The 25,862-nt window shown below is 37.5% G+C and overlaps 1 protein-coding gene across 2 annotated transcripts in view; it reads left to right on the forward strand.

Annotated features, from left to right (window-relative positions):
* Window positions 1–25,862, forward strand: part of MARCH3 (membrane-associated ring finger (C3HC4) 3, E3 ubiquitin protein ligase) — a 149,516-nt gene that overhangs the window by 60,664 nt on the left and 62,990 nt on the right. The window contains exon 2 of one of the 2 annotated variants that reach the window (XM_011981203.1): window positions 24,803–24,872. The exons of the other annotated variant lie outside the window; for it this stretch is intronic. The gene's annotated coding sequence lies outside the window, so the exon portion shown is untranslated. The remainder of the gene's footprint in view (window positions 1–24,802; window positions 24,873–25,862) is intronic. 2 annotated transcript variants of the gene reach the window in all.

A 25,862-nucleotide genomic window follows, 5' to 3' on the forward strand; every position in this document is an offset into this window, starting at 1 on the left:
ATGTGTTGGGTAAAATTGTGCATCAAAGCTCATAGCTTTTTCTAAACTCTTGGAGGCTATCAAAATCTACTCACTCTTACTTTCTAAAATTAGTTGTACCTTAGAAGTACATGATAAGGTTTTTAAAAATGCAGATGTATAAGAACTAAATGTAAGAGCTAAAACTATAAAACTCTTATAAAAAAATACGTGTAAATCTTCATGATCTTGGATTAGGCAATGGTTTCTTAGATATGCCACCAGAAGCACAAGCAATGAAAGAAAAAATAATTAAAATTTGAAACTTTGTGCTTTAAAGGACTATTTCAAGATAGAAAGTGAAAATACAGCCCACAGGATGAAAGGAAATATTTGCATATCACTTATCTGAAAAGAGTCTAGTATCCAGAACATATAAAGAATTCTTACAACTTAATAGTAAAAAAATAGGCCAGGCACGGTAGCTCACGCTGGTAATCCCAGCACTTTGGAAGGCCCTGGGTGGAGTTCAAGACCAGCCTGGCCAACATGGCGAAACCCTGTATCTACTAAAAATGCAAAAATTAGCTGGGCATGCTGGGGTACACCTGTAATCCCAGCTGCTCTGGAGATGGAGGTTGCAGTGAACCAAGAACCCACCACTGCACTCCAGCATGGGCAAAAGAGTGAGACTCTGTCTCAAAAATAATAATAACCCAATTAAAAACTGGACAAAAGATTTGAATGGGCATTTCTCCAAAGAAGGTATATATATGGCCAATAAGAACATGAAAAGATGCTCAACATCTTTAGTCATTAGGGAAATGCAAATAAACACAATGAGATGCTATTTCACACCCACTAAGATTGATAGAATCAAAAAGATAAACAATAACAAATATTGACAAGAATCTGGAAAAACCAGAACCCTTATACATTGCTGGGGGGAAATGTAAAATGGTGTGGCCACTTTGGGAAATAGTTTGGCAGTTCCTCAAAAAGCTAAACAATAGTCACCATATGACCTAGCAATTCCACTGCTAGGTGCATACCCAATAGAATTGAAAATGTATGTGGAAACAACCCAACTGTCCAACTGATGAATGGATAAACAAAATGTGAAATGGTCAACCATGAAAAGGAACAAAGTACTGGTGCATTCTACAACATAGACGAACCTTGAAAACATTAAGCTAAGTGAAAGAAGCCAGACACCAAAAGCCACATATTGTATAATTCCATTTACATGAAATATCTAAAGTAGGTAAAGCCAGAGAGATAAAGTTGATTAGTGGTTGCCAGGGGCTGGTGGAAGGGGAGAATGAGTGACCGCTAATGGGTGCGGGGTTTCTTCTGGGGTGATGATAATGCCCTGGAATTAGATAATGGTGACAGTTGCACAATGTTGTAAAATGCTAAAAACCACTGAATTGTATATTTTAAAACAGTGAAATTTACGATGTGTTATATTAATTGTATCTCCATTTTTAAAACACAGGCAGCAGGTTGGATGTGGCCTATGGGGTTACAATTTGCCAATCCCAGCTCTAGTGCAAAAAAAGAGGAGGGGGCAGATAGATGAAAAAAGGCTGACAAAATGTTTGAGACAGAGTCTTGCTCTTGTCACCCAGGCTGGAATACAATGGCAGGATCTCGGCTCGCTGCAGCCTGTGCCTCCTGGGTTCAAGCAATTCTCCTACCTCAGCCTCCCAAGTAGCTGGGATTACAGGTGCTGGCCACCATGCCTGGCTAGTTTTTGTATTTTTAGTAGAGATGGGGCTTCACCATGTTGGCCAGACTTGTCTCGAACTCTTGACCTCAGGTGATGCGCCTGCCTCGGCCTCCCGAAGTGCTGGGATTACAGGCGTGAGCCACCGCACCTGGCCTAATGTTGAGTTTTTGAAGCAGGGTGATGAATATGTAGTGGTTCATTACATTGTTTTCTCTACTTTTATGTTTCTTCAGACACGCACATATTTTTATAAGAATCACGTATCATGTATGCCAAATTAGATAATAGAATCACCAAGGATGGGGTCTGGGCATCTGTAAGTTTTAACCATTTTCCAGTTGATTCTTTTGAAACCAATCAATTGCCGGATTGAAAATCAATAGTTGGGGATCACTGCTCTGTATGTAGTTCTGTTAACTTGATTATCTTAGCAGATTAAAAGAGAGGAAAACAACTCCAATAAAAAAACAAATAGGAGTGTATACTCCTAGGGTGAGGGGTGCACCAAAATCTCACAGATCACCACTGAAGAACTTATTCATGTAACCAAATCACCTGTTCCCCAAAAATGTATGAAAATTAAAAAAAATTAAAGAAAAATAAAAATAGGTAATAGCAAAAAAAAAGGCTCTCAGAGCCCAACGAGAGAGAAACAGAAAAGAAGCAAATACAAGAACTTAAAGAGCTCAGTATTCTAAGGCCACTGTTAGCGTAAAAGCAAACAGCCTCTGTGCCATAATAAACTTTGAAATCATCACTGTATTACAGCACAATTTTTGATATTCCTAATGATGACCTGGAGGCATTCAGAGAAGATTAAATATGTTCAGTTAATGGTATTTAAGGTATATGGAAGTAAATATTTATTTTAGAAAATAGCATTTTAAATATGCTCCTTTCTTAAAACCTCAAATATCTAGGAAATCTGATTCACCCAAAAGATGATTTAAAAATCCTTAATAACTTTATTTTAAAGTCTTCTAATTTTTCCACTTGACATTTATAAACAAAATTCTACCTTGCAACTAAGGAAAAATAACAGGATATAAACATCCTTTCTGAAACAAGCATTGGATACAGAAAACACTTGGGGGATGGTGGGAACTGAGATGGATGCGATTGTTTTTGTTTCTTAATGTATACTGCCTTCTAATCCCCTATCTTTTTTTAAAATCAACTTGAGATATAATTTACATGTAATAAAAAATTTTAAGGCTATAAGTTGAATGCTTTTGACAAATGTATACTCCTGCGTAACCACCATCCCAATAAATATATAAAACATTTCCACCTCCCCAGAATTCTGTATCCTTTTGCAGTCAGTCCCCCACCCAACACCCACTTTGACTCCAGGAAACCACTGATGTGATTTCTGTCACTATTGATTAATTTTGCCTTTAGACTTTCATATAAGCAGACTCATGCTGTAAACTTTCTTGTGTCCAGCTTCTTTGTGTCAGCATGATATCTATGAGATGCATCCATGTTGGTGCATGTTGTTAGTAGTTCATTCCATTTTATTACTGAGTAGTAATTCGTTACATGAATATACCATGAATTATTTATCCATTCACCTGTTGTTTCTGCTTGCATGAATAAAAATGCAGAAGTCTTTTTTATACACCTAAGTTTTTATTTCCCTTGAGCAAATACCAGTGTTGGGTCATATGTTAAATATATGTTTAACTTTTTAAGAGACTACCAAACTCCTTTTCCAGGTAGTTGCACCATTTTATACTTCCACTAGCAATGCACAACAGTACCACTTAAAACCCATGACCTTGACTTACAAATTAGTAGAGAGAAAATCCTCTCTTTTTCTCTCTCAACGGTTTTTATCTCTCACTGACTCACTATTTTGTGTGCTGTTTTAGGCACTTCACCTTGTACTTACGTAAACCTTCTCCCATATGTTTCCAAACTCATTTTAAGCTTCAATCAGCATTAATATTATTAATATGCTGTTAATAGTGTAGCTAAAGTTTTAAGCCTAAAAAAATTTACCCAAACACTGATAGCTAAAAACTGTCTCTAAAGCAGCATTTGTTTATGTTTCTAGTAAGTAGGCAATGAAAGTGATTGAGTACTTGACCATTCAATATCTTGGCAGTTTTTGTGGTTTACTCTTTTGAATGTCAGCTTTCTGTGGAAGTCAGTGCCACTGTTCATGAAAGAGGAACAATACAGTTCAGTGATAAAGAGCTCTAGCTTGAAGAAGTGGTCAGACCAGTGTGAGAGCCTTGGCTTCCTTCCATGGGCCCATTCTTTACTTTAATAGAGCATTGGTTTCCTCATCTGTAATCTGGAGAGTAGGGGTCATTATTATCCATGTCTCATGTGATTGTTATGAAGATGATGATCTCATTTATGTAAAGCCTTTGGCAATGTTCCTGGTCCATATTTATTGCTCAAGAAATGGAAGCCTTAAGAGAGGAGTCGTCATTAGAAACACATCCTAGAACACTTGTTTCTAGGATGTAAATTCCCTCCTAGAACACATGTGTTCTAAGATCTAAATTCCCTTTTTTTTTGTTTTTTACCAAGAGCATGTTTCTTCTCTCCTTTCAGAAGTCAAGAAGGCTTCCATTTCATTAGCTTCTAATAAGCCCTATCTTTCTCAAGGTTGTTCCCTCCTCCCTACCTGCAGGGCTGGCTATTAGGAGGGAGGAATGTGATTCTTCCCTCACCAGGGTCTAGTCTTGCTCACTTGTCCAGATGCCTGTACCCAAAACTGGCTCACCATGTTGTTGTCTGCCTCAGCTGATTCATCTGGTCTCATGCTGAAACATCCTGCTTCTTTCCAGAACTTAGCTTGCCCTCCCATATGCTCAGGAGACTTACCTCTGGGTTGAGGGATTAAGATGTATCTGCAATGTGGACCCCAGCCTAGGCTGTGAAATTTCCCTGACCTCTTTTCTCTTGAAAAACAACCATAGCAGGACAACAAGAAAAAAACTCACTGGACTCATATCTTAAAATTTCAGAATATCGTTTTTAATTTTCCAAAGCATGTACCGTAAGAAAGGGAAATTGCCGAGGCTTAGGCCTTCCATTTAAAGACCATTTTGTAAATGTGTCTCTTTGCACTTGCTCTTAGGGCCTTTATGGAGTTGCTACTATTGTATCTTCCCCAAGTACTGAATCTGGAGAAATTGAAGTCTGTCAGGAGGTGAAAGAATCAAACCAATAAATAAGCTAATTAAGAAATGTAATTTGTTTATGTATATCCAGCAAATAGAGTAACCAGGGAAACTCAGGATGAACCAGCCTTGTGACATCAGACCACTCATTTGAACATCCTATTGAGGCAAATTTTGTTATCCTCACCTTTGTGTGTGTTGTGTTTTTTGATCTGTGAATTTAGTTCCACCTTCAGGCCAAGGACAGATGAGGCATAGCAAGGAGGGGGAAGAGAAAAAGAATGCAGAGGTTATGGTCTGGCAGTGTTGGGGTGAAGTAAAGCTAACCTTAGCTCAAGATCTTTCTGACTTTGTCAAATACCCTACAAAGTATCAACTGAAGACAGGCTGTCAACTCTGACCACATGACCCAAGCAAGCGGCTAGCTCACTCAGTCCCCTTAGCCAGAACTGGTGAACATATGAGACAGTCCAAGTTTTTATTAATACTGAAAATATGGCCCACGGTAGGAGTGCTTATGACTCTCTCAGCCCCTGATGCTGCCCCTTAGGTGGGTTCTCTGTTACATGGAGACTCAGAAACAATGACAGAGATTTCAGTGAATTATGTGAATAGGCTTTAAGAGTTTAACATCAGTACTCTTGATATTGTGGCATCCTAATCTTTTTGTTTGTTTTTCTAACAGAATAGTGTATACCAATTAAATAAGAGTCACAATCCTCTACTTGCTCTTTTTCAGCTGCTTAAAAACTCACCAGATTTTTTCTTAATTTAGCAGTTATAAAACTAAGTTTAAATTTTTGTCAGCTTCTATTTCTAAAAAATGCTTAGTATCTTAGATCCAATTAATCCTGTCTTAGCTCAAAGTATAAATAAACCTCTGTAGCAAATATCTCTTATGTCATGCAGAAGATGTGAGTGCTTGGTTTTTTTGTTTTTTTTAATTTTCTTCTTGAATGTAGCTTTTTTTTGATAGCACTAACTTTTTAATGATTTTTTTCTCCTTGAAAACGTTGACTATTTAAGTTGGTCAAATCTTCTATTTTGGTTTATATGGGTATTACATTTAATATTGTCTGAATTTTTACTACAAAAATATCAAACATGATGTATAATTACTCTATCTTTTAAAGAAGAATTGCATTATTTTAGGGTCTCTTCTTATAATTCATCAAAAATATTTTTGTAACAATTAATAAAAATGGCTTATCTTCCAAGGAGACAAACTGTAAGACTGGTCATTCTTTGCTCACTTGTTTCATAAGCTAAATAAAGAGGGTTAGAAAATAATAGAAAAACTCTATTGAGTGCCTACTGAGTGTGGCATACTAGGCTAAACATTACATACATTATCTGTTAAGGCTTACAACATGCTATAAGCAGTGATAGGTGTTGTTATCATCTTAATTTTGTATATAAGGAAAATAAAGCTTAGAGAACATCAAGTTGCCCACAGTTACATAGGCAGAAAGAAAACACTTTCTCATGAAAAAAATCATTATAAAATGGAGTCAATAACAGGTTACAGCATCACAAGTGCATATTTGTTTTATTACTGTTGCTACTCTTAAAAACATATAGTTACACACACACACACACACACACACACACTCTCACAGGTTGAGTATTCCATATTCAAAATGCTGGGACCAGAAATGTTTTGGATTTCAGATTTTTTTCAGTTTCTGGAATATTTGCATATACATAATGAGATATCTTGGGGATGAGATCTAAGTCTAAACATGAAATTCACTCATGTTTCATATATACTTTATACACATAGCCTGATGTTAACTTCACATAATATTTTAAATAATTTTGTACATGAAACAAAGTTCTGTATATTGAACTATCAGAATACAAAATGTCAGGTATGACATTTCCCACCTGTGGCATCATGTCAACATTCAAAAAGTTTGCTATTTTGGAACATTTTATATTTTGTATTTTCAGATTAGGAAAGCTCAACCTGTATATAAATAAGTATATCTAAACACACACACATACACCCACCCACCCACCCCCCCCACACACACACACACATATATGATTATTGTTAATAAAACATTAGACTGGAAGGGAATGACCATAGCACATTAATCCCCTCATTTTCCAAATGAAGAAATTAAGGGCCACAGAAGTGAAATGACTAACCCACAGGGACACAGCCAGTTAACTGAATTTCAAAAATCAATCTACAGATGTATATATATCTCTCTCTATATATATATATATCTATATATATAGAGAGAGAGATATATATAGAGAGAGAGAAAGAAAGAGAGAGAGAGATAGTGTGTGTGTGTGTGTGCCTCCTGAGTTCCATGAATGTTGACCAAAAATTTCTTCCCTAAGTTCTCACATTGTAAAACTATCATGTTAATGTCATAGACCCATATACTTGTTTCTTCACTTGATGCTGCCTCCCTAACTCTGTAGGACAAAGAAACATACTACATATTTATGTTAAGTTTTGCAGGTGCCTGTTTGTTTACACTGTGAATGGGTAACCATGGTTGCTTCAGCATTGTCACTCTCAAGCTTGTCTGTATAATTGTATAGTGTTATCACGGGGGTTGTGAAACAACCAGTAATATTCTTCTTTCTGTTTATATTTAGTAGTGACTGTTAATGGTGTGATTATAGGATGTAAACAAGCTCCACCTAGAGCGAGCTCAAATGACTCAGTGACTGCCTGGGGGCCAGTTGCCCCATGCATATTGCACTCGGAAATGAAAATATCCAGCGTAGACAACTTTATTATGACTATAAATTTGACTTCATACTATTATTACTTCAAGCCAAATTATATATGTTTGATGAGGCACGATTTCTTATTAGATCCAAAGAATACCAGGGCAGACTACATTGCAATGGAATTATAACTTGAATTTTAATCGTTTGTTCATTTCCAAATTCTGACTGATGAAATAAATTCAATACTATAGTTACACAAATGAATAGGGGACAGCATAGGACAAAAAAGGAACAAATTGTATTGCTTATCGTTAATATTTTTTATAAGCATAAGCGTAACTGTTGGTATTTATTCCTGCCCTTTCCATGAGCCCTCTTTCATCAGCCTTGTGGTGGTTGCTTCTGAAAGACAGATGTCTGAGTTTGGGCATCTCTGATTAGGGATTGAACACCCCAAATTCTGCCCTCTCACGATTCTCTAAACTTTTATTTTGATAACCTCTATGCAAATCCTGCATGTAGATCAATGTTCCTCATTTTTGACAAAGAGAATGGGTTGAAACCTTTTCAACAAAATATCTTTTGTGAAGAAGGAAGGGAATTGTAGGAAGGACCTGTGTTTGCTTGTGCTTGTTGCATTTCTCTCTTTTCTTCAGTATTTCTGGGATTCAGACATATAAATGTTTACAATAGAAGATGCCATTGAGTACATGAAGTCATAGCTGGAATTGCCTCTAACACCTCATCTTATCATCTGTACTAAGTACACCATAGCTGCATTTGTATAATATAAACAATAGAAACATGGAGTTACCTGAATAATGAGCAATTTCTCTTTAATTCTAGCTACTTTTAATTCATTCTGGTGAGTACTTAGCTTCTAATCAGAATACTTATTGTCTGATCATTTTTCTAAATCACAGTTACATATTTGTGTATGTGAACAATCATAGTTTCATAAGGGTTAAGAAGTCAGGTGAGATAAGCCAGTGGAAACAAGATGATATATAATTTTGAATATTAAAAGTGTGGTATTTGCCACACTGCCAGACAGTTCTCTCTTTTTTAATGCATAAAAATGGCAAAATATCATTGCTGTGAATGTCTTGAGGTTCTGGTATCTGGCTATATATTGTTTTTCTAAAGTATTTAAGTCATCAGAACAGTAGCAGGAGGTCATTGTCTAATGTTACTTCATAGCTGGAGGCAGGCAGATCAGGAAGATCTTAGATTCATTTTACAGAAAATATTCACATGGGAAAATATTAATAAGCATTAGTTAAAAATTAAAAAGAAAAGTTTTAGGGTTTGCATTAAATAAACAGGAATAAGATTTATACTCTGCTTCTGTAAGGGTATTGAATATCATTTCAATTTGCAAATATTGATACAACTGTCATTTTCACATTGCGACAATTTTGAGTTTTCTTCACTTGAAACATTGTCCCAAGGGGCATTATGACTATTAAACTAATCTTTATTCATGATTTATACAGCCTGAACTCAAATCTCTGGAACAAAATTAATAAATCATGTGTCAGTGGAGAGAATAGCAGAAACCGTAAACAATTTGATGAACAATTTCTAGGTGAATGGCACCACTTATGCCAACTTTTAGTTTACGGAAATTTTCTGTATAAGATATAAAAACTCTTAGGACCTCCTGGAAACAGTAGAAATTCATGTTCTTACTGGATTTACTCCAAGATGAGTTGAAACCAGGCTGGATCAAACCGTTGTATGAACCCTTGGAAAGATAATTAGCAGGGAATATCACGCAGCTTGACTCCATAGCATTCCAAAACTCTAACTCAAACCCCTCCTGCTGCAATTTATGTCCATTTGTTCCTGCAGTTTTCTCAGAGGAACTCTTAGAGCATAACTGAGTGCCTTCTGTGGAACTATAACTAACTAATAACCTAGGCGACAAAGGTACATTGGTAATTAGTACAGGAAGTGCTGCTGGTCGGAATACCAAGCAATGCTCACTGTCTGTTAGTTACTGAGTTGTTTTCCATGAAGGTATAGTAATTACAGCTTTAAGAACATTCAAGAATTATTGGCCATGATCACTTAAGATGTGATTATTTTCTAAATAAACTCTTTTTTAGAACAGTTTTGTAGTGACAGGAAAAAATTGCTAAGATAGTACAGGGATTTTCCCTATACCTTGCACCTTCTTTCCCCTATTATTAATGTCTTACATTAGTATGGTATATTTGTTAGAACAAAGGACCAAGATTGATGCATTATTATGATATTAGCTAAAGTCCATACATCATTCATATTTACTTAGATTTTACCTAACATTCTTTTTCTGTTCCAGGATCCCATCCAGGAGCCTATGATACATTTAGTTTTCATTGTCCTTAGGCTCCTCTTGCCTGGGATAGTTTCTCAGATTTTCTTTGTTCTTGATGACCTAGATAGTTTTGATAAATGCTGGTCAGCTATTTTATAAAAAGTCCCTGAATTGGGATTTGTTTGCTGTTTTTGACATAAATAGACTGGGGTTACAGATTTGGTGGGGGAAGCCCACAGAAGTAAAGGGCTATTTTCATCACATCATATCAAGGAAACATACTACCAACATGCCCTATCACTGTTGATGTTGACCTTGATCACCTGGCTGAGGTAGTGTTTGTCAGCTTTCTCCATAGTAAAGTTATTCCTTCCCCTTTTCCATACCATAGCCTTTGGAAGAGATGGCCAGCCTATACTCAAGGAATAGGGAGTTACGCTCCACTTCCTTATGGTCAATGTCCACATAAATTATTTGGATTTCATCTGCACAAGAGATTTGCCTTTTCTTCCCTTTCCCCTTTATTTATGCAATCATTTATTTAAAGCAGTGTGGACTAATGGATGTTCGTTTTATACTTTGGCAATAATATAATACTTCACTTATTTCGTTACTTAGTTGTTCCACTGTTGGTCATTAGTGGTAGCTCATTCACTTGGATCCTGTGTTGCTTTAAAATAGCCCCATCATTGTGGAGTTAGGTTTGTTTTAATTGTACATTACACACAAAAATCAGTCAAATGGCGGTTGTCAACTTGTCTTCTCTGTGTACCAGGAATCAATATCTATTCAAGTAAACAAGAGGCATTAAAAAAAAAAAGTCACATTTGATTATTAACTAGAAGATTATTTGGTACCCTTGATCTGTCTTCTATATACTTCCCAGTCCTGACACCCTTTTTGGATTCAAAGATTAATTAATTTAAAGGCAGTGATGAGCAGATTAAATCAGAAGTAACTAGGGACCTAGAATGGAATATGAAGAATTAGATCATGAAAAGGAAAAAGTACAGAATACAAAAGCAGTGGGCTTTTAGAAGTTTAAGAAAATTGAGCTCTGTAAAGAAAAAGCTGGTAATTCAAGAGAAAGTAAGCAAGCTAGACCATTTATTAAACTAATACATCTTAATATAATCACTTGTCTTGGCCAGAGAAACAACATAGAGGAAGGTTAATGGTAAACTGGAAGCACCTTATTAAAATCAGAAATAAGACAAAGATTTTCCCTGTCATCATGATCATTCAGTATTATTCTGGAAGCTACTGCCCATCTAAGAAACAGAAAGCAGGGAAAAGGAGGAGAAAGATAGCCATGATTCGTATGTTATATTTCTGTTTACCTAGAAACTTAAAAGAATCAACAAAAGTAATATAATCAATAAAAATTTGATGAACAGTAAAAGTCTGTATACAAAATAAAACTGAAATCAATAGCTTTCCTGTGTATGGGCAATAAGTAGTTACAACATGTAATGGGAAATGTCCCATTTACAAGAGTATAAAATATTCAGTAATAAATCTATATTTGGAAAACTAAAATATTTTACTGAGCAAAATAAAATAAAATTTGAATAAACACTGTGTTCCTAGATGAGAAGACTAAATATTTTCATGATACAATTCTTTCTATATTATTGTTCAGCTTAAATACATTTTTATCAAGTTAACAATTTTAGATGATGGTTTAAAAAATATCAGGAAGGATAAACAAAAGAAATGATCAGTAAAGTCTGAGCACAATAATGTTGGGCATCTTCTTCTACCAGTTACTAAAATGAATTATAAGCCTATAATAATTTTTAAATGTGATGTTTTACAAAAATAGATTAATGAAGCAGAATCTAGGAACAGATTCAAGTATGTATAAGACTTTTCTACAGATAAAGTTGACCTATAAATAAAGAAGTTATCAATAAATAAGACTGATCCAATTGAGAAACCATTGGGAGAACATGAAAGTTACCTTTTAACATCATGCAATACACCAAAATAAATTACAAATGGATTGAAGGGTTTATGAAATCATAAAGCCATAGAAAAATCTAGGATGAGTATTTATCTGCCCTTGGAAGTACAGGAATAATGGAAGAGACTGCAGAAAAATGATTGGTAGGTTTAACTTCTAAAACTTGTGTGTCAAATAGCCTGTAAACAAAATTAGGAGACAAATAACTGAATGTTTTTAAAGTTAAACATATGTGACAAAAGATTACTGTCTTTAATATATATATGGAATTCTTAAGCACCACTAATAAAAAGGCAAAAAATATAACCCAATAGGAAGGAGGGAAAAGACATGAATAGACAAACAAAAAAAGACTAAATACTATGGCCAAGAAACATGATAAAGTTTTAAAGGAATATTTATTACTTAATATATATTTACTAAAATGTTTATGTCAAAAAAACTCTAATGAAAGAACACCATTCTTAGCTGGGCACAGTGGCACCATGGCATGTGCCTGTAGTCCCAGCTACTCAGGAGGCTGAGGTGAGAGGATCACCTGAACCCAGCAGTTTGAGGCCAGCCTGGGCAACATAGCGAGACCCCATATTTTAAAAAGAAAGAAACACCATTCTTAACCTGCCAATTCAAAGAGATGTTTTAAATGATAAAACCTAGTCTTGACAAAGATTTGGTGAAATGGGCAATTTCATTCAACTACTGGTGAAGTAAAATTTTCACAGAAAATGGAAACTTTTTGTGAGGAGGGCATTAGTGGAAAGTGGATTGGAATGCAGTTTAAGATCTGAGTTCAAGCTTTCTGGGTTTTCTTTGTTGTTGTTATTGTTTGTTTTTTTTTTTTAGGTAGGGGGAGGTGGTTGTTGTTGTTGTTGTTATTTGGTTTTATTTTTTTGAGACAGAGCTTTACTCTTTTGCCCAGGCTGGAGTGCAGTGGCGCAGTCTTGGCTCACTGCAGCCTCCACCTGCCAGGTTCAAGCGATTCCCCTGCCTCAACCTCCCAAGTAGCTAGGATTACAGGTACCCGCCACCATACCTGGCTAATTTTTTTGTATTTTTAGTAGAGACAGAGTTTCACTATATTTCCAGGCTGGTCTCGAACTCCTGGGCTCAAACTATCCGCACTCCTTGGCCTCCCAAAGTGCTGGGATTACAGGCGTGAGCCACCACGGCCAGACCTAGTTGAAGCTTTCTAATTGTCTTGCTGCATAAACCTGAATGGGAAATATAAGATCTTTGCATCTTTGTTTCTTCATTTATAAACAAAGTGGCTTGGTTTAAAAATATCTTCAGGGTAATTGAAGACAAAAGAAATCCTAAGTTTGGGTTACAGATGGACAATTTGGGGACCAGAAGAAAACTGTTTAAAAACAGGTTCTGAAAAAAATCTGAGACCTATTCATTGTAACAGTGTAGAAACTCCAAAAACAATCTCCAAAATATATGTGGGAATTTGTCATAGAGTAGACAAGACATTAAAAATAAGTGGGAAAAGAAAGGATTATTCAATGAGTGATTTAGTTCTCTTCATGAAAAAGATAGGTAATGTCTCATCCCATACAAATGGATAATTTCAGATATGTTAAGGGACTGAGTGAAAAATAAAACTTTGAAACTATTAGAAAGAAATGCAGGCAAGTATCTTTACAACTGTGGGAAAGAGATTATTTCTCAGTCAGTACACAAAAAGGACAATTCATAAAGGAACGATTACGCTAAGTAAAACTCTTTTATGCAAAAGCCTCTATGAGTAAAGCTAAAAGGCAAACTCTGGACTGGAAAAATATTTTTTCAACATATAAAGCAGAAAAAATGTTTCAGACTATATAGATGGAGAATCCTTACAAATCAGTATGAAAGAGACAGACAACTTACTACAGAAATGGGTTGCAAAGGATACCCTCAGGCAATACACAGCGGAGCGGATTTAAAGAACCAATAAACATAAGAGATGCTGACTTACTAACAATTAGGAGAAATGCTGGCTAAAACAAAAACTAGCCTTTCTCACCCTTCATAATGACAAAAATAAAGAAACATGACTGTCCAAATATTGGGCCGGATGAACGAAACTGGGTGTGTAGTGTGGTACACCACTTTGGAAAGCGAGTTGGCAATACCTGGTAAAATTTGAAACGTGGTCCATAACCAAGCAGTTTTACCACAACAAATATTTCCCAAAGAAGCACTTGCAACAGAAGTATGTTCACTGAAGCCTTTTTTTTTTTTTTTGTCATGATGAGACCTAATGTCTCTTAATGGAGAGATGAAAATAAATTAGAGAATGTTCATATTTTGTTTCCTTCATTGCTGTGCTCCCAGCCACCAGAACATTTCTTGGAACATTGTTGATGCACATAAATATTTGTTGAATGAATGAATATGGTGGAACCCACATAGCATTGAAAATGAATAAATTAGATCCATATGTATCAACATGGACAGATTTCAGAAACAGCGCTGGGCGAACAAAGGGACTTTGGAGTATGGATGTTATGGTACAGTTTCAATATGCATAAAATGATACTATATGCTGTTTATAGATGCCTATGTGTAGTAAAAATATTAAAATGTACTGAAAAAATACACAATTTATAATGCCAGTTGCGTCTGGGAAGGGAAAGGAAGGAAAGATTTCTCTAGGAAAGAGAAAGAGGGAAGGAGAAGAATGAGGGTAGGCATTGGGAAACAGGAGACTTAAGTTTACCTCTGTGGCCTTATTTTTTTTAATAAGAAAATTCATCTGAAGTATAAATGACAAAATGTAAACTTTTTTTAAAATTCTGAGTCATAAATGCATGAGTGTGCTCTATTTATTAAACCTTAAAAACAAAACAAAACAAAATAAAACTGGGGCCAGGCATGGCCAGGCATGGTGGGTCACTCCTGTAATCCCAGCAATTCAGGAGGCTGAAGTGGGAGAATCACTTGAGTGCTGAAGTTTGAGACCAGCCTGGGCAACATAGGGAGACCACCTCTCTACAAACAAATTTTAAAATTAGCTGGGCATGGTGGTGCATACCTGCAGTCCTACCTATCCAGGAAGCTGAGGCAGAGGGATTGCTTGAACGCAGGAGTTGGAGGCTGCAGTGACCTATGGCCATGCCGCTGCACTCCAGTCTCAGAGATAGAATGAGACCCTGTCTCAAAAAAAAAAAAAAAATTATATCCATAAAATTAGAAGAAATTACTACATAAATGGGACTAAGTAATAAAAGAGTGGAAATTAAAAATATGATGGATTATATTAAAAATTCATTTACTAGGTTTAAAATAAAGTCAAGTAAATCTCCTAGACTGTAGAGCAAAAAGATAGAATATACAAGAGAAGATTTAATGGGCATAGATACCCAATCCTAGAAGTCCAACATCTGATTAATGAGAGCTTCAGAAAGAGCAGACAAAGACAAGGGGGAGGAACAAGCAATTAAAGAGATAATAGACCATTTCCCAGAGTGGAGGAAAGGCAAGAGCCTTCAGATTAAAAGGAAAATCCTTATGAAATTTTGAACACAAAAGATAAAGAGAAGATGCTAATGGTGTTCAGAGAGAGAAAAAGTTACTTACAAAGAAATAAGAATCAGAGTGGCATTTTACTTCCATATTGTATAGCAATATGACATTGAAAGAATTACTTCAAATTTCTGAGGGAAATTTTTTGAACCTAGATATATACCATTGAGCCATTCATCAATATAAAAGCAGAATAAACATTTTTGGAAATCTTTGGAATCAAAGATTGTGATTTTTTTTTTTTTTGGAAGAATGTTCTCTAACAAAGAAAACAGGGAACCCAAAAGAGAGAAAGAACGTTATTCAAGCAAACATTCATCCTAATCTCACAGAATACAATTTTAAAAAAATCCTAGGGTAGTGGCAGGTTTAGAAAACAGTATGTGTGAATTACAACATGAAGTTTGGAAGTAATAGGAAGCATGTCTTCAAGAAGAACATGGATTTTCTGTCATGATTTGATTAAACAGTTCAATGAAATTAAAGTGAAATAATATGCTGTTTTTGTCAACAAGAAAAAAAGGCAATTAGAACTGCCTGAAAAAAACAAAAACCTTCATAAGAAATCTGTAGTCCAACTATGAAACAAATGAAAATATTTTGATATTGAGCAGCTGGTGGAATATACTAAAATAAAAACAGACTTGACCCTGAGGTTTGGAACATTTTCCCTCAAGCAACACCATTAAGGGACTTAGCATCTCCTTCTCCCAGGGTGCAATTACACTATTTGGTTCTGAAGCAAATAATATCTATACAATCATGATATTGAAATGCTCTTTGTTTTCATTTTCTGGAATTTATTTCTAGAGAATCTATGGAAGACAATTAAGATTATAGGCAATTTGCGTTATAAACCTTAAGAATGCAAAATTAATTATATGGCTAAGAGGATTTGGGTAATGGAAGAAGGAGGAACAATGGAGGGAAGTGAAATAGGGCCAATTTCCCCAACTGAAGTAATTGAGAGTGGTTAAGATACTGTCCTAAATTGATGGATTAAGAAATGAACATTTAGGCATATTATTTAAAGTTATAAAGATAGCAAAGACCTTAAAAGTAAAAAAATAATAATAATAACAAAACGTGGGGAAATGAGGGAACAAGGGTAAAAAGCTAAGTTTCTATTAATTTTAAATTTTATAAAGGACAGGAAGTTAATAGATAATACTTAAAACTGATAAATCAAGAGAGGAGATAAAAGCATCACCAAAAGAACTAAAATCAAGAATTGTTACAAGAGGTTACTGGGACTAGGGATGGTATATAAAATGGAAATCTTAAGCCTCCATTTATACCATCCTTTAATGAGTGAATTTGCATTATTATGAGAATATACTACCTTTACAAATTTTGAAAGAGAGATTTTTAAAATGTAAGGTTTCCTCTGCCTTGCTCATTCTCCCTCCCCTCTCCCCAGTAAAAAGAGTCTGGCTAGAAAAAAATGCAAGAGTTTGCTGTTGAAGCTGGTTGTTTTGTAACTTGTGTATCCTTCTTACAGGGTAGTGAGCCTCGATTACAGCGTACCAAAACTCAAAAACCTACTGAGGGCTGGGCGCGATGGCTCACATCTGTAGCCCCAGCACTTTGGGAGGCCAAGGTGGGCAGATCACTTGAGGTCAGGAGTTCGAGACCAGCCTGACCAACATGGTGAAACCCCCGTCTCTACTAAAATACAAAAATTAGCTGGGCGTGGTGGCGGGCACCTGTAATCCCAGCTACTTGGGAGGCTGAGACAGGATAATCGCTTGAACCAGGGAGGTGGAGGTTGCACTGAGCCGAGATAGTGCCATTGCACTCCAGCCTAGGCAATAAAAGTGAAACTCCATCTCAAAAAAAAATAAACACCTACAGAGGAAACACTGAACAACGGAGAAAAATGTCCAAAGAACTCAAATGGAAACATTAAAGGTCAATGCCTTACAGACAGAGCTGTTGTGTACATCTAATCTACTCTTGGCTGGTTGCATGAAACATCACCCAAAAGCAACAGGGAAAAGATGAGTCCCATGAACTTAGCCAGCAGAGAAATAAATTGACTCAAAATGATTTGAGAGTGGGTACAGAGATATAATAACGAAGATGAGACTGTACACTCAAGTTCATTCCTCACTTAAGGAAGTTACCATAGTCAACATATGACTCAAAATATTTCTTGAAAAAAATTCTGCAAGTAGTACAACATATATTCCACCATTTTGAACTCCATAATTATTGTAAAGGAATAATAATAATAATAACTAACACTTTATTTAGTGCCTACTATATGCCAAATACTGTGCTGAGTATTGTTTCATTTAATCTCTAAGAGAGTCCAATGAGGTTAGTACTATTATTAATGTTATTCCAATTTAAAGATGAAGCTGAGTCACCAGGGGTTGAATAACTTGCTTAGACTTGCATAGCCATAAGAAATGGAGCATAGATTATATCTCAAATTTGCCTAATTCCAGCCTATGAGCTTAGAAAACATGAACACATTTTTAAGAAATAAATTAATAACTAACTGCAATCTAAACATCCAGAGATTTTGATGTATTTTGGTATATCTCATCCTCCCAATGTATTTCCTATATATAATACATTTTCTATTTCTTACCAATTTGGGGATTATGCTATGTTACTATATGTTGTTTGGTAATCCACTTTTAAAATTTATGAATAAATGAATATTATTTCATGTGATTCAATATTCTTCTGCAATATCAATTTTAACATCTGCTTGGTATTAATTCGTTCAACCAATATTTATTAATGCATAAGGCACTATTCTAGATACCTGTGTAAGTGACCAAGTAGACAAAAATCCTTGAATTGATACAGCTTATATTTCAGTGGGGAGAAATAACAATAAAAATCATAAGCAAAGTATATATTATGTTGGAAACTGATATATATTACATGGATTAAAAGATGCAGCAAGATAAGAGGAATCAGGAGAGTTAGGGGGGATGGTGAGGTAATTGCAGTTTTCATTGAGAAAATGACATTTGAGCAAAGCCTTGAGAGAGGTAAAGGAGTAATCCAAGCAGATATCTAGGGAGAAACTCTTATAAAATTGAGATATAATTCACATATCACAAAATTAGTTATCTTGGAGTGTACAATTTAGTGGTTTTTAGTATATTTACACCACTAATTCCAAAACATTATCATCCCTCTCCCCAAAAAACAAACCCCTGTACCCCTTACCAATCACACCCTATTCCCCCTTCCCTCCCTGGAGACCATTAATCAACTTTCTGTTTCTATAGCTTTGCCTATTCTAGACATTTCATGGAAGTAGAATCATACAACATGTGGCCTTTTTTGTCTACCTTCTTTTTTAACGCCTTCAGAGCTCATCTATGTTGTAGCATGTATCAGTACTTCACTCATGTATGGCTAAATAATAGTCCATTGTGTGGATACACTACTTTTTATTTATCCACTCATCAGTTGATGGGTCTTTGGGTCGTTTCCACTTTTTGGCTATTATGAACAACGTTGCCATGAACATTCGTATACAAGCTCTATATATATTTTCACTTATCCTGGGCATATACCTAGGAGTAGAATTACTAGGTCATGTGGTACCTCCATATTCAGCCTGTTAAGGAACTGTCAGATTGTTTTCCCAAGTGGCTGCACCAGGGAGAAAGCATTTGACTGAGGAGGAACAGCCAGAGCAATGGCATATCAAAGACGAAGCAGGGTGGCCAGTGTGGGTGGAGTGGTGCAAGTGAGTCAGAGATGGGTTCAGAGAGATAATCGGGGAAGGGCTAGAATATTTAGGGCCCTTTAGGCCATTATAAAGACCTCAGCTTTTATGCCAACGGGAAACCATTGGATGGTTTTTAGCAGAGGGATGAAGTGACCTGACTTCATGTGCAAAAGAATCAATATGGCTGCCATGTGGAGAACAGACTATAGGAGAAAGGTGGGAAAGAAGACCATTATGATCCAAGCAAAAGAGAACAATGAGCCCTTAGTGCTGCCCAGCAACTATTCCTCACTTCATTCATTTATACATTTTCATTCTTCTCAAAAACAATTTCACATTGACATTTCTCCCCTCAAATTTCCAACACCTTCTTCCCTATCCTCACACTCCAGGGTAGAAGCAATAGAGGTAGTGAAAGTGGTTAGTTTCTGGGTATGTTTTGAAAGAAGAGCCAACTAGATTTCTGTTGAATTTGGTAGCAGTGGTGAGAGAAAGAAAAGAATCAAGAATAATTTCAGGCCTTTGGCAGCCTGAACTTTTGGAAGGATGGAGATGCCGTCGACTGAGATGAAGATGACTGCCGGTGGAACAGTTTTGTTGGGGATGGTGGATTCAGGAGTTCAGCTTTTAACATGTTAAATTTGAGAAGTCTCCACTCGGCTACATGGAGATGTTAAATAGACAGTTGAACATACAAGTATGGAGTAGAGAAGTCTGGGATGGAGATATGAATTTGGGACTAGCCGTGTCACTAATTATGGATCATGAAGGGAGTGAGTCTAGATTGAGAGGAAAACAAGACCATGGACTGGACCCTGGGGCCCTGTAGCATAAGATGATAGTGAGAATGGGAGAAAATAGTAAAGAGCATCAGTGAGGTAGAAGGAAAATTAATCAAGTGTGATGTTCTGGAAGCCAAGTGAAGAAAGTATATCGCAATAGAAAGAGAAAACAATGAGGTCACATGCTGTGGCAAGGTCAAGTAAGATGAGGACCGTTGGATTTAGCAACATGGAATAACTAGCAGACTTAACAAAAACAGTTTTGTTGAAGTGGTGGTGGCAGAAACCTCATTGGAATGGGAGTAAGAGAGAAGGGAAAGGTATAGAAGGAAACTGGAGGGGGATGGATAAGTTCATTGTCTTGATTGTGGTAATGGTCTCATGGTGTGTACATATGTCAAAACTGATCAAATTTTACACTTTATATTTGTGCAATTTAGGATATTTTAGTTATACCTCAATAAAGCTGAAAAAGGTAATAGGAGACAAAAATGAAAACACCCTCTATTTCAGAGAGATTTGCTGTAAGGGGAGAAGAAAAATGAGGTGGTCATTATAGAAAATCTGGAGTAAAAGAGGGGCTTTTTTGAGATGGAAGAAATAACCAGATATTTGTGTGCTGTTGAGAATGGTCTAATAAGGAGAAATTGATGATGTTGAAGACAGGCAGTTACCAGAGTTAATCCTTAGAGTAGATAAGTGTGTAGAGGGATGGAATCTAGTGCACAAATGGGAAAAGAAGAACCCAGTGGTTCCTTTGTGATAGCAGCTAGAGAGGCAGAGTCAATAGAGACAGACACCAGTAGGTGAGGAGGTGGGATGGCGACAGTCTGTGGAAGTTCTCTGTGGATTCTTCCACTTTTCTTCATGAAATGGAAAGCAAGCTCATCATCTGAGAGTGTGAGGATAGGGAAGAAGGTGTTGGAGATTTGAGGGGAGAAATGTCAATGTGAAATTGTTGTCAAGAAGAGTGAAAATGTGTAAATGAATAAAGTGAAGAATGATTGCTGGGCAGCATCAAGGGCTCACTGAGTCTGTGGTCATGAATTTAAAGTAAGACCATTCAGTACGGTCACATATGTTTCTCCAGCCATGATCAGCAGCAGGAGTTGACAAAGAGTTGGATCCTGGTTTTGCCAGGAAACTAGACAAGAAGTTGTGGGTGCATACAAGAGATCAATTAGAATGATGGGCCATGTCCTCCTGACCCAATTTAAACTGACCCAGTTAAACAGTTTAAACTGGGTCAGGAGGACATGAAGGGGCTGAGGAAAAGCGAAAAATGGGTAGGATCAATATTATTAGAGGTCCTGGGGGAGTCAAAGGATTATTGGAGTTGGGGTACTGGAGGGAGTGAGCTGGAAAGGTAAGTAGTAGACAAAGAGTGGGGCATATGATATAGTATACCATTATATCGGTATACAGATTTCATCTCACAGCTAGGACCCCTTTCTAAGATAAGCTGATAGGATCACAGAACCTATCTCTTTTACTTCTGCCACCCCTTATTTTTTGGTTATTGATATTTCTCCCTGAGTTCCCAGGAATTCCTGCAGGGTTCAATTCCTTCCTTCTCAGATCACCTAATCCCAGCCTACCTTTGTGAACACTTTTCCCTCTCTGATCCCAACTCCCTAGCAACATCTGCTTTTGAATTATGCTGGGAATTCTGCAATTCCTTTGACAACCAGGAAGGAAGTAAGGTGAAACCAGTTCACTAGCTACATGTCTCTCCAGGGCCTCCTAGGATGTATTCCACTTTGTCAAGGTCTGGGTCTCAGATGAAGGATTGCTGAAAGGGAGAGAGATGGAGTATTTTCCTTTTACAGTGAGGATTCTAGCTCCCTCGTCCAGGAATGCAAAGATAAAAGGTTTAGGTTTTTCAGAATGTATTAATAGCTCGACATTTTGAGGCCTCTTGCTGTATGGAATGTGATCTGTCACTTTGCCTTAGAAGATATATTCCACATCAGAACTGTTAGAAATGTTATTTGTAGGTATACCAGCCATTTGGTGTCCTCATATTTTTCTTGGTTTAAATGATCTGTGTGTTATGATCTTTAATGCGAAATCAGTTTAACAGGATAATTAAATCCATTGAGGAGGATTAATTTGAGATTTCGTATCATTTATTAGCTTGCTAGTACCTTGTTTTCTTTAGCATATGTTCTTGTAGGAGTTGGCGTTTAGTCTTGAATGCATTTATAACTGTGTTTGCCTCCTAAGCAATGTCTTTTAAGGTGTTTCCTCCATTGGGATTTCCTTTTAATGAAGTTAAAATTCTAATCAAAAGAATCTTTATGCATATGTCATAAGCTTTATTGATTACCAAGGAAGATGTTTTTTCATGATGGTAAATATCCTCCCTCCTCTCCACATGCCCAAATTGTTCACCCTCCCACCTCCACCACTGCAGGCCGACAAAGGCACACTCACAAAGACACACAGGACAAATGCTATCTATCCAAGGAGGCTGCTTTCACCTTCCTTAGCTCGTGCCTGCCAGATGCGGATATTGAAGTCATCCTTTCCAGCATCACGGTAGCACCATCATACAGGGGTTTCATCCACAGTTATTAGTTCCCTGTTGTTCTTATATCCTCTTTGTACACCAGAATCTTTCTGTAACTGTCACCAAGTTCCCTGCCACTAATCTGTGTCACCTGTGACACAGATGTGATGAAATCCCCAAGTACTTAAGAAATAGGCCCCTAAGACATAGTCCAAGGATCACTATACAGAACTCCATGTGACAGACTCCAGTGCCCTGACTTCACACCACTTTCAGCTTTTGGTTCTCCCATTCATTCTTTTATCAGCATATTGCTTCTCCATGGAGTGTGGAAGTTATCAACACTGAAGTTTTCCCTGTACCTTTGTGTGTTTCTGAACAAGCCCTGGTGTGGTGCACACAGTAGATGTTCTTTAGAAATTACAGTTGACCACTGAAGAACGTGAGTTTGAACTGGGAGGGTCTACGTATTTGCAGATTTTTTTCAACCAACTGCGAATTGAAGATACAGTATTGGCAGGATGCAAAACCTATACAGGGAGGGCAAACTGCAGGACTTGAGTATGCAGATTTGGGCACACTCGGGGTTTCTGGAACCAATCCCCATGGGTACTGATGGATGACTGTCTTAGCAGACTGGTTAAGAAAACTGGGCAGGTATATTGAAGATACCCAATAGAGCCTGGCAGTGGCCCACCCAGGGTTGGGGTGGGAAAGGCTCCCAGTAATGTCTGGGAAATGGAAGTAGGCATTTCCTGGCTCCTACTTGATTAACGTAGGAAGTGTGTATTTCCTTTTCCTTCCAACAGAAGATGATTTTGATGAGCTGAGAGGCATGGTAGGAAAAGACACAGGAGTTAGGTACCTGCAGATCATTAATGAGAATGTCCTCTTTGACCGAGTACAGTTGTCATGGTTAGGACAACAGTTCTCACACTGCTGCCCCACCTCCAACCCTTCCCAAACCCACATGGGAGGCAGTCGCATAACAGTTGCAGTTTCAGTGACTGCCTGGACTGATCATGTGACATCCTGCACCAAGAAAAAGATTGGCCAGGGTGAGGTAGGAAGGGGAGGGGATATTTTTCTATGAATATGTATTCAATTTGTTTGAGTTAATTTTTTAAAAGACTTTTGTTTTTTAGAGCAGTTTTAGGTTCACAGCAAAATTGAGAGGAAGGTACAGAGACTTCCCCTCTTCCCCATGCCCCTGTGCACACCTACAGCCTTCTCCATTATCATCATCCCCCACCAGAGGGTACATCTGTTGCAATTCATGAACCTCTAAGTTCACATAAGGGTTCACTCTTGGTGTTCTATAATCTAAGGTTTTGGACAAATGTATAATGACACATATCTACTACATAGTATCATCCAGAGCATTTCCACTGTCCTGAAAACCCTCTGTGCTCCTCTTGTTCATCCTCCTCCCCTCAAGATGTTCTTTTATTCTTTTGCTCTTGCACCTTCCTCAGTGGAATCAAGGGTTTAAGAGGTTATTTTTAGCCACTTTTATCAGGAGGAAAGGGGGAAAGTGAAGGAGCCCTGATGTCTGTCACAGCTTGCTGTAAAGAATGGGCTTTAAAAAACATCATTGGTGAAGATTAATTCCTTTGTCAATAAATGTCGGCAGCTAATCTAGTGCCAGTTGCATATGCAGGGGAATGAGCCCTGTGGAAACTCCAGGAAACTAAATCATCATGGGGTGCTTGTTTTTTCTGCCAAACACTGACCAGGCCTCTGTCATTACTTTCCATTTTTTAAATTGAAAAGGAAAAAGAAATGCCAAACGGTGTTTGCAACTCCAAAGGGCAAATTGGATATGTTTTGACATATGTTGAAAAGAAATTATTCTAAAATCTATTCACATACAGAATTATCTTTCTGGGATACACCAAACTAAAAGTCAGTTTCACATACTCATTTCCTTCATGTGCCAAGTGGTTGGGCAGCAACTTGTCTTAGATAGTTTCAATTACTGAGTTAATAAAAACAGGGGTGTTGGAGGTCCTCAGTGCCCCTTCCCCTCCACCACACACGCACACACACACACATACACACACACACACACCCCTACTTACACGAGTCCCTCTCCCTCTCTGATCTCTGAGGCCACTTCTGTGGGTTCTTCTCTTTCCTGACTTTGGGAGGGCAGATAAGCCTATAGTCCTACCTGGCCCAAGGAGCATCCATTTTTACTGGAAACCCAAAGGACTAACTGCCTGAGACATTCCCAATTCCTGGTGGGGTAGGACCCCTTCTCCCAGTCCCCAGGACTCACCCACAATGTCCTGTTAAATTAAGGGCTTTCACGCTTCTTAAATGCAGGAATAAGTTTTACATGGTGACTTCATAAAACTCCGTTGTGTTCACACAAACACGAAACTTAACTTTGCAACATGTGATACACTCTGGCATTTTTTTAAATTTAAATCTATTCCTTTTATTTATTTATTTATTTATTTATTTATTTATTTATTTATTTATTTATTTTTGACAGTATCTCACTCTATGGCCCAGGCTGGAGTGCAGTGATGCAATCACAGCTCACTGCAGCCTCTGCCTCCCGGGTTCAAGCAATTCTCCTGCCTCAGCCTCCTGAGTAGCTGGGGTGACAAGCATTTGCCACCACGTCCGGCTAATTTTTGTATTTGCAGTAGAGATGGGGTTTCACCATGTTGGCCAGGCTGGTCTCCAACTCCTGACCTCAAGTGATCCACCCGCCTCAGCCTCCCAAAGTGCTGGGATTGCAGGTGTTAGCCACCGTGCTCGGCCCCTATTCTATTTTTTTAAGTGCCACTCAAGACTCACTAAATTGATTTCACCACTCACAAATGGGTCACTACCCAGAGTGACCTAGCCTACCAGAAGACTAATGTTTAAGGCAGGAAAGGGCTGCCAACACCACCCCTCCAGTACAGAATGTGTACGTCTGCTCTGTGGTTAGCTGGTCTGTGCTTGGACACCTCTGAAGCAACTCTGGTGAGCCAAACATGGTGCTATATGTGCCCAGATTCCTCTGTGCTATCATTCCTAGCACCTGTGACAAATTATATTTTGCTTCTCTATCCAGAGGAGTTCTGGTAAATGTTCAACAGCCTGCTCTCTGGGGGAAAGGAGGGGGGTGATTTGTAGCATTTGCCAATCCCATGGTGTAAATACTCCCACTATTGCCAATTTCAAGCCATCAGTATGGCTTCATTGAATGTGAAGCTGAGAAAAGATCTGTGAGACAGTACGAGCTGGCCACAGCACACCACTGTATGCCTCTCTTGTCGTCTCTGATGACAGGGGTGGGAGGGGATTATCTTTGTCTTATTGACCATTGTGTATCTCCTCAGCAAATAAAAAGAAGGGATGGATGAGGGAGGAAGGGGCAGACAAAAAGAGTGGCTGGTATACTGCAAAATACTAAGATTGTCAATGTATTGCTTCTTCAGAATGAGTAAGGAAGGAATGGAAGAGGCAAGGATAAGGGCTGTATGTAATAAAAATAATTACCAACAATTACTTATTCCTCACAGGATATAAAATACCTCCTCATACCTTGTGTCATTTGA

Source organism: Mandrillus leucophaeus, unplaced genomic scaffold (assembly GCF_000951045.1).
Source record: "Mandrillus leucophaeus isolate KB7577 unplaced genomic scaffold, Mleu.le_1.0 Scaffold221, whole genome shotgun sequence".
NCBI lineage: Eukaryota > Metazoa > Chordata > Mammalia > Primates > Cercopithecidae > Mandrillus > Mandrillus leucophaeus.